This window comes from Pteropus medius, unplaced genomic scaffold (assembly GCF_902729225.1).
Source record: "Pteropus medius unplaced genomic scaffold, Ma_sr-lr_union100, whole genome shotgun sequence".
NCBI lineage: Eukaryota > Metazoa > Chordata > Mammalia > Chiroptera > Pteropodidae > Pteropus > Pteropus medius.
In genome coordinates this window covers 11,880,877-11,890,960 of record NW_024354503.1, presented here as the reverse complement: position 1 = coordinate 11,890,960, position 10,084 = coordinate 11,880,877, and the positions used below count along the sequence as shown (strand labels likewise).

At 37.3% G+C, this 10,084-nt stretch overlaps 1 pseudogene; it reads left to right on the top strand.

Annotated features, from left to right (window-relative positions):
* Positions 1-4,185: 4,185 nt before the first annotated feature.
* Positions 4,186-5,024, top strand: LOC120596045 (40S ribosomal protein SA-like; annotated as a pseudogene).
* The last annotated feature ends 5,060 nt before the right edge of the window (positions 5,025-10,084 follow it).

Below are 10,084 nucleotides of genomic sequence, written 5' to 3'. Positions count from 1 at the left end.
AAATTAATTGCCTAATGCACCTCTTTAATATTTTTTCATTATTATTTTAGCTACATATTTTTTGCTTCTTCCCATGACAATGATTTCTCGATTTTTTTAATAAAAATATTATGAGATAATTTAGTCTTTCCTTTAACAGGATGAGTCAATATATTTCTTTCATTGATAGTTCAGAAAAGTTTCTTTAAGCTTCACAGCTCATGGTTGATAATGTGTTAAATTCAGCAAGTGGGACAGGGGAAGGCAGGGTTGTAGCTATGGTATCTTTCTTTTGCAAATTTTCCAAAACCTATGACATTTCTAGGACTCTTCCAGGGCTGCAGAAGGGGTCTGTGCCATTGAGGGGGCCTGAAGCTCGACCTTTATTCGCTCCATGGTGCATCCATCTCTGCAAGGACTTAGGCTTCACCAGTCAGATAATCACAAAGATTTCATTCTAGAAATGAACCACTAACTGTAAGAGGTAGGAGCCCTTATAAGCTTACACTTTACAAGAATGACAACAAACTCATTGACACAGAAAAGACATCACTCATCCAGAACCTCCTTGGTGAAATTTCTCTAGTCGAGTCCCCAGATCCATCAGTTTGGGTTGTAATGTCTGAGCTCAGTAGCCCCAGTGCTTTCTCCTTTCCAGCAGCCCTCGCAATATGATGTGGGTGTGGATCCTGGCTGCGGAGCCTCTCTGTCTGACTCTCTAGCCCCCTTGGTGATTCCAGGAGATATTGAACCTCCTTTGTTAAATTAAAATTGTGTTTTCCTGAGCAAACTAGCTAGAGTAGTTTCTGTTCTCCTCAGCAAATCCTGACCAATACATGCTGGAGTGTGCTCTACAGGAATAAGGCCGGGACAGAGGCATCATGAGCCTACCTGAGATGACGGAATAATTCAAGGATGGAAAGTGGGTCAGAGAAGAGTACACAGGAGAAAACTAGTGTCCAAATGCCAGAAAAGTAAGAATGAAACTCAAATATATGAGGCCAGGAAAGTATAAGTGAGGAAGCTAGGAATCTTGCTTAATGAAAAGTGAGGCAAAGGAGAATGAAAAAGGCAAAGAGGTAGGTCAAGACTCCTTCTGACGGGCCAGCAGTTGGGTGCGATGTATGAGGGTTGGGTGGTCCTAAAAAGAAAAAGAAGGCTGGGCAATACTGTAACTCAGACTCTCTTTATCTCACCCTTGGAAACACAAAAGCCTTCTAACTTCCTCCTCGTTTTGTGCTCTGCAGAAAGTCCTTTATACCAAAAAACAAACAAATAATTAAACAAACAAAAACACATTGGGAGCCATTGTCACTGCTCTATTTTAAAAAAGCAATCAACTGTGGCTCCCCATCGCCTACATGGAATTCATTAGCTTGGCATTTCTGACTCTCCCACATTTAGGTCAGTTCATCTCTCCAACTTATTTTCTGTTAATCTCTCCTACTGTACACTAGAGTCACATTAAGCTCTTTGATATTTCCTACACATGCATCTCACTTTCCTATGAGCATACTGTTCTTTCTGTCTGGCGTGCCCTTCTAGCACATCTAGATTCCTGTCTTTCAAAGTCCAGTTCAAATGCCACAATTTTTCTTCAGTAGCAATATTTCCTCCCTTGAAGCATATTAACTGTACCTTCTATCTTGCATTACAGCTATTTAGGCACATACTTTTATTTCTTCTAAGAAGTCATAAGCTTTCTTTGGGCAGAATTCTTGGCACGGAGCTTCATATATTACAGATGCCCAAAATGGTACTGAACAGAGGGTTGAACGAAGCAAGTCTTGACACATCATTTCTGAAGAACCTAACACAGATGATGGTAGCCTGAGGTGTGGTAAGAAAAGTACAGGCTTTGATATCAGACAACCAGGAGTTAGAGTCACAACTCTCTAGCTGACTACCAAAGAATCTTTCCACACAGAGCCACTGGGAACATGGAGATAATAATTCTTACAGCATAGCATTATTCTGAGAATTAAGCCAGGTTCTAGAAGGCACCTAATACAATTTCTGGCACAATGGGATGCTAACTGAATGCCAGTGATTTTCTCACCTTTAGTCTTCTTCAGTCTTAGAATCTCTAATTCTACATCTTGTTCATCACACTACTCAGTGCTCTGATTTGCTCATCCACTTCACTTTATCAATATTACTCCGAAAATTTTCACTATTAAGATACCTCAGGTGTGACCTGATCAGTTTGTAGATCGGTGAGAATATTACTTGGCATGATTTTGCAACTGTACTTCTGTTTTTATAGTACAAGGTAGCCATATCATTCTTTGACTAATTTGAAGCTTGTGATTAAATAAAATCTTCAGATTTTTTTTTAGAGCAACTTACCTCCAGGTTACATGTCCATTTCATACTTGAAGCTAAGTGCAAACGTTTATCTCTGTTATGCTTCAGCTAATTTATTTAAGCCCAAAATTTTACTCTACCGAAATCACTTTCATTCTTAGCTTTAATAATTTTTTAAAAGGTATGGGGGGAGAATGATGAGAGGGGAACTAGCAATTACTTCATAACATTCTCCTTACTCTTATTTAATTGCAAAATGAACCCTCCCACAGTGATCTGCAGTGCTGGCCAGCATCTGTGTCTACGTGGGGGAAAAAAAGATGATGTTCGCATTTTGCCTCTAACAATCATAACCACAGAAGTAATTAAACTTCAACAAACTTAGTAATTGAATAATAGGAATTTTTTTAGAGATCACCTTAATAAAAATGTTAAAAAAAAAAGAGGGCATTCCTTTACTTTCTTAAATAGAAAGAATTGTCTTGTGTTTTAATTATTGTTCCACCAACAGCACTGCCCCAAAACTTGATTAGCAACTAATAGTCTTGCTCTATGGCATAAATATAAGAAATTAAAGTTTTCTAGATTCTGTGCAGATAAAATTATATTTTTCTTCAAGGACATGTAAAATAAACAAAGCAACATAAACTTAAAACCTTTCACCGAGATTCATCTGAATAACTTCTCTACAGAGGAGCCATAAGTAATGCTTTTATTATTGGAAATGTGTACGAAATATTTTAGGGAGTCTTCTAATTTTCCCTTATCATTGAAAATTCTATCTAATGCAATTTTAAAAAGAAAGGTATTAAAATAAACAGAAACTTTTTCAACACAAAATTTCTGTAAAAGTGAAATAACTTTAGTAAAGAAAAAAATCTGACATTTTTAAATCTCTGACTACACTTGGGGGAAAGAAAATTAGACTAAAGCCTAAACCAACAATAATATTATAAGAAGTTTGTGGTATTCATGTGGTCTGGGCCAATTTTTCTTTAACATTAAGGCCTACCTGGGACATTGAATATATAGCTTAAAGTGTTTTTTTTGTTTGTTTTTTTAATTCTAAACTGAGGTCCAAACAAAACAAGTGGCCCATCAAATTAGTCTTAGGATTTCAGTGCCAATAAAATTAGAAGATTGAGAAGGTGGAAAGTAAGGTAAGGGAGCATAATCATTTTTCTACCATTTATATAAAACTCAGAAAATCATATTTCCCCTGTATAGTTTGGGATTCTGTTAGTATAAATAGGGAAAGATATCTAAGAAAACCAAGACTAAAAAAAAAAAAAAGGCTACAATTTTTGTTAGTTCATTTGAATGTTTTTAGATTTATTATATATTCTCTAGCTGTAGAAGTCAAACTGTGTGAAATATAATTAAGCCTTTTCTCTATCAGTCAAGATTTTCATTATCATCATTTTATATTATATTATAAATGGAGTCTATGGGGCCATCAGGCTGAAAGTGAATTTATGCTCTGAGACATCTTTTCTTTCATAAGTCCTTTATATTTGTTGCTTTGTTTTAAAATGCACATTTTTAGGGTCTACTGGGAAAGGTCTTTATTAGTTGAACCATGAAATTGCCTATATTTTAAACATCAGTTTCTCCCAGCTTAACCTAATACTCAAAGATTGAGTCAAGGGTTGAAGAGCTTTTCTGTCAATTATGTTTATCAGTACCTTTTGATATTTACAGAACTCTTACCATATTCAATATGATTAAATATAGGATATACTGAGACATCTTTTCCTCTCCCCATATACAGCTACTGGAGCTCATGGTCTTGTTTTCCTTTGCCCCTATCAAGATGTAATAGAGCTTTTCCATGCTACTCAGAAAGGTCCATACGGCGGTGTTCTTGATTTCTACATAACTTAAAGGGAAACTGTCGCAATGTCCGGAGCCCTTGATGTCCTGCAAATGAAGGAGGAAGATGTCCTCAAATTCCTTGCAGCAGGAACCTATTTAGGTGACACCAATCTTGACTTCCAAATGGAACAGTACGTCTACAAAAGGAAAAGTGACGGCACCTACAACATAAATTTGAAGAGAACCTGGGAGAAGCTTCTGCTGGCAGCTCGTGCTTTTGTTACCATTGAAAACCCAGCTGATGTCAGTGTCACATCATCCAGAAATAATGACCAGTGAGCTGAAGTTTGCTGCTGCCATTGGAGCCACTCCTATTGCTGGCCGCTTCACTCCTGGGACCTTCACTAGCTAGATCCAGGCAGAGAATCGAGACTCTCACAGAGGTGTCTTATGGTAACTTGCACATCGCCGCCCTATGTAACACAGACTCTCCTCTGAGTTATGTGGACATTGCCATCCCTTGCAACAACAAGGGAGCCTCCTCAGTGGGGCTGCTGGTGGATGTGGATGCTGGCCTGGGAAGTTCTACGCATGTGTGGCATCATCTCCCGTGAACGCCTGTGGGAGGTCATGCCTGATCTCTACTTCTACTGAGATCCCAAAGAGGTTGAAAAAGAAGAGCAGGCTGGTGTTGAAAATGCTGTAAACAAGGAGGAATTTCAGGGTAAATGGACTGCTCCAGCTCCTGAGTTCACTGGTGCTCAGCCTAAAGTCGCAGACTGATCTGAAGGCATACATGTGCCCTTTGCCTGCCTATTCAGCAGTTTCCTACTGAATACTGGAGTACTCAGCCTGCCACTGAACACTGGTCTGTAGCCCCCACTGCTCAGGCCACTGAATGGGTAGGAAAAACCACTGAGTAGATTTAAGCTGATCTTCCACAAACTCTTAAACAAAATGGAAAAAAGGTTGACAGAAAATAAACAGTTTCTAAAAAAGAGATGTAATAGACCCATACCTCTAAGAGAATGTCATCCTGCTGGCTTCTCTGGCAATATAACTTTTGATCCCCTATTTCTGGTCTACTGTCATCAAAGCTTTGTAATGAATTAACTTTTATAGTACATTATGAGGAAAAATAGTTGGAATTTTGAATCATTGAGTTTCAGAGCTAGAAGATATCCAGATGACATCTTTAGAGCTAGAAGTTGGGCAATCACATAGCACAATTCTCCTATAGTGAGCATTGTTGGTTGCCGACTCCCTCTGTCAGCTGAATTTTCATCTCGTCTTACACTCTCTCTGATGATACTAATGTGTTTTGGTGAAGGCTTAACTTGGCAGTGGGGATGTTCTCATTGGTTTAGAATCTCAGCCTAAGCCAATCTACTCAACCAGATCTTTGACATTAGGTGGGTGTTATGGGCTGAATTGTGTCCTCCCCAAATTCATATGTTGAAGTCTTAACTTCCGATATCACAGAAGATGATTGTATTTGGAGATAGGGTCTTTAAAGTGTTAAGTTAAAATCAGGTCATTAGGGTGGGTCCTATTCCAATATGACTGGTGTTTTTACGAGAAAATGTTTGGACACAGACATGTACCGAGAGAAAACAACAAGCCAAAGAGAGAGGCCTTGGAATAAATCAACCCTGCTGACACCTTGATCTTGGACTTTTAGCCTCCAGAATTGTGAGAAAGTAAGTTTCTGCTATTTAAGCCACCTAACCTGTGGTACTTTGTTATAGTTGCCCTAGCAAAGGAATACAATGGAACTGGGCTTTGGAAAGGGACCAATCTGAGCCAACAAGGAAGGATGTTTTTTGGAAACCTCTAGAAAAAGAATATTCCTTGTTTAAAAAAAAAAGCAGCAGAAGAGACACTCTTTTTTTTTTTATTTGACCTTGTGAGATGGGGATGTGAAGCTTATAAATTCTGCAGCCATCTTGTCATCAAGAAGAATGTTACCTTGAGGATGAGCCAATACTCAGAGACGCACATAGCCAGAAGAATTGTGAAAACAGGAGGTGGGGTTACTTAATTAAACTAACCACAAAGCCTGCTCAATCTCTGGACTTCCAGTTACATGAGCCAAAAAATCTGGGCTATTTAAGCCAGTTATGGCAGATTTTCTGTTACTTACAGGCTCTATTGTATTTGGTATGTTACCCAACATTTCATTTTACAGAGAGGGGCTGAGTCCTCTTCAAATTTAAGTGACTTGTCTGTTGTATCAGGACATAGATTAAATAACTCAAAACAATTTCCTTTCCTTACCACAGCCAAGTTAAATATTGAGGGAACACACATAATTGATAGGAACATTAAGAAGAATACAAGGGTTTCAAGAACAGGATGAAGAAAATAGTTACTCTTATCTGATCCATCTGGGAAGCCAAAGAGATTGGAAACATTGGAAAAGGAGAAAAGGGATCTGCAAGCCAGCTTTTTGTGTCAATAAGACAACTCTCATGTCTTCCCCTCTAGCCTCATCTTTAGTCTCTTTCGTAGGGACTCTGCCCTACCCGACATTCATCCCCTTTACTTCTTTCACTACCCTCCTGCTTATGGGTCTCAAGATTTCTGTGCCGCTCCAAATATTTTTCCACCTGGTAGTAGCGCACCTGCACCCCAACCCAGTTTTGAATACCTGAACTCCTGTATTTATACTCTCTCCCATGATCTGTAAAGCATAATTACATTTTCAAAGTAGCTTCCATATTTTTTAAGTGGTTAAAGTACATGTTTTATGAGCATGTAGACCATGCTGATCTTCTATATCAACCATTTGGAGAAGTGGTTGATATAGAAGATCAGCATGGTCTACATGCTCATAAATTACCCTATTTGGCCACTTTCAACTTGACATCTTCAAACCACTCTATTTCACTGACATTAACATTTTGGTTCCAGAAAGTGGAAAATGTCACACCGAGATATTCTCATTTTATGCATTCTAGGCCATGCTTTTGTGAATGAATTTTTTCTTTTAAATCTTGGCAAGCTAAATGATGAACAAGGATTATCGATTAAATTAAAATTTTATTTTTAAAAAGCATCCTAGAGCTATACTGAGAGCAAGAATATTTCCTCAGGGCTTATAACTGTGCCTGGCATGTAGTACGTGATAAATAAATATTTGTGGAATAAATATCTGAATGAATGATTTCTTTTTGTTTATTTTTCAGGGTTTTTGTTTTTGTTTTTACCTCCTTCATCCAAATGAATGATTTCTAACAACTTTGTGATATATTTTTGCATTTCCAGTTGTTCAATAATTATATTTTAAAAAATCATCTCTCAGGTCAGTTTAATATCAAATCTTCAAGATTTCAAATCAATATATATGATAGGAAATGATAAGCTGTGCTATCAAGTTGGTGGGCTAGACATGCGATGTTATTATTTGAACCTGCCAGTTAGATGACAGAGTTAGATATCACGGAAAGCCTTGGCTTGTTGGGAGACCATCATGCAAGGAATCATAGAAAGTATCCTTTTCTCCCTGGAAGTGGGAGGAGCAATCGGTGTTATCGTTCCTCTAAATTGCTACATTGTCTCCTTTCATATGGGTACATCACTTTCTTGTCACCCTTTTCTATGCTGTGGCTCACTTCAATAAAACCAATCTGAGTTTTTATAGTTGTGGCATAGATAGAGTATCGTACCTTTGACTTCTGAATGTCTGCTGCAGGGCCACACTATTGAGTGTTTAAGCAAAACAGAAGTTGAAAGACCTGTACAGCTCTATACTAGAAAAATATTTAAAATTTTGTTTGTTTTTAATAAATTAGGTTTAGTCAGAATCCTGCTGCTGTTTTAGTTTTCATAGTTTATAGTCTTCTCATAGCTAACTTTTTTTTGTTGTTTTTGTTTTAATGATTTCAAACTTTGAATTGTTTGGGGTTTAAGTTTCTTATTACCACAAGGTACGATTAGCATTATATCTAAATGTATGGCCATCCTCCTATTACAGGCAGGAACCTGAAATGGGAAAATTGTCATTAGTGTCAATCTACTTGACCAATCGTACTTTTCTATTTTTTTCATACTTTTCAAGAAACTGTAATCTAGGAATTGGGTATGTGTATTCTAGAAACTACAGTCCAGAATTTCTGCATTCTTGACTTAAAATCCTACATATCCAGAACACTGACCTTTCATTGAAGTAAGCCATGAGTAGTCACTGATACACAAGTTGATTTTATATTTTAATATACTCTATGTCTTCTTTCTTCATGCCAGAAACTGCCTTAACTTGGCCTTTTTTCCTCAATTTTGTGTATCCAGGGTCACTATTGCACAGAGATTTGAAGACAAGGCTGATTTTTTAAAAAGTATCCTATTTTTTAAGTGAAGCCAGCAAAGATTAAAAAGTGTGCCACCTGGCAGCAGATCGGCTATAATTTTTTTCCTTCACACTCAGTGTTCACATAACAAGGTGAATTTAATCTCTTAGCCAAGTTTTACTAACTGCAACTCTGGGCGGGGTGGATGAGGGGGAGCTCTTTCTGATCTTTGCTATTCTAAGAACTATAGCCATTGATACGTTCTCTTATTAAATTATATGGTAAACAAATTATCTTCGGTTTTAGGCCATCGAGGAGATTTTGACAAATTACTATATATTTCCATTTGCTTTTCCAGGCAATGGTTTTCTGTTCAAACCACTATTGTCGTTTCCAATTGCTGAGCTCAAAGAAGTTAAATGAGACTAGGATAGTGTCAATGACATTTTGGCACCCAACAGGAAGCCATTAGAAATCCTTGAAAGTGCATATCAATTTTCCTAAGGTTCTAGGAAAGAACACTTGAAAAGAAATTTCTATCTAAGAGCGTTAAAAAGAAAAACAACTTTTTATTTGTATCCTCTTTTCTGGCTGCAGATTTAGGATTCAGTGGACATGCCAGAAGCAGCCAGCCAGGTCTTGTGATTCACAGACACATGATACTTCTGCTTGGGAGCATAGACAGGTGGATACAGACTCGACCTGTTCACCAACTTTATTCTGAGATTTCAAATATATCACCCACTAGTTAGCGGAAAATACTTTCATTTGCATTTTTTCAACAAAAGCTGGTAGATTCAAAGTAACTTTGAAAAAGGAGAGAACAAACCTTCAAATTGAATAAGTTGTGTGACAACAGCCTCAGTATGAAGGATTTGCTCTTAGAGATCATCCAAATAGGTTTCAGTTCTTACTGTCTTCGTGCCTCCACCTGGACTCCATATTTTGGTGCTGGACTCCATCCCCAGAGATTCTGAATCATTGACCCAACAATGCCATTTCTAGAAGAGAGGCCAAAGAGATTCTACTTTTCATTTTGTAACTTTCAGACATTGTTTTAAATTTTCTGTGTTTACATAGATGTTTTTATTTTTAAAAATTAACTTGAAAAGCATTTGTCCTCGATGTGGCCTTTCCTAGCCAAAATCCACTTGCTAGTGGTTATAGTTCTTCTAAGTACTCAGAATACTTACCCAGCATCAAAACATTTATCTATAGTTTTTGACGTATCAGACTGGTACTCTGAAATCTTATAATGAAAAATGGATTTGAAAGTCTGCCTCTGCCAATGTATAAATTTAAACAAGTTCTACAACCTCTCTGAGCCTCAGATTCATCAACTGTGAAATGCATACTTTAATCCTGTACTGTCTACTCAAGGTTGAGTGGATGTTAAATGATATGATCCATGTAAATCAGTTTTATGTAGTAGGTGTTCAGTAATGGCTTGGAGACATTATCTGCCTTAATCCCCGTTCCAACCGCAACAATAAAAGGTAGTTTACAGTATGTTGAATTCATTTATTCATATCATCTTTTCATCAAATATATGGCTCTTTTATTTACTAATGTAGAGAATATATGAACACTTCCTGAACAGAGTATACCAGCCTGAAAACAAAGATAAATATGTTACTATACAGGATTTTTCCTCATTAGTGCAAATGATCTTTGATTCTTTTCTGCTAGCTTTT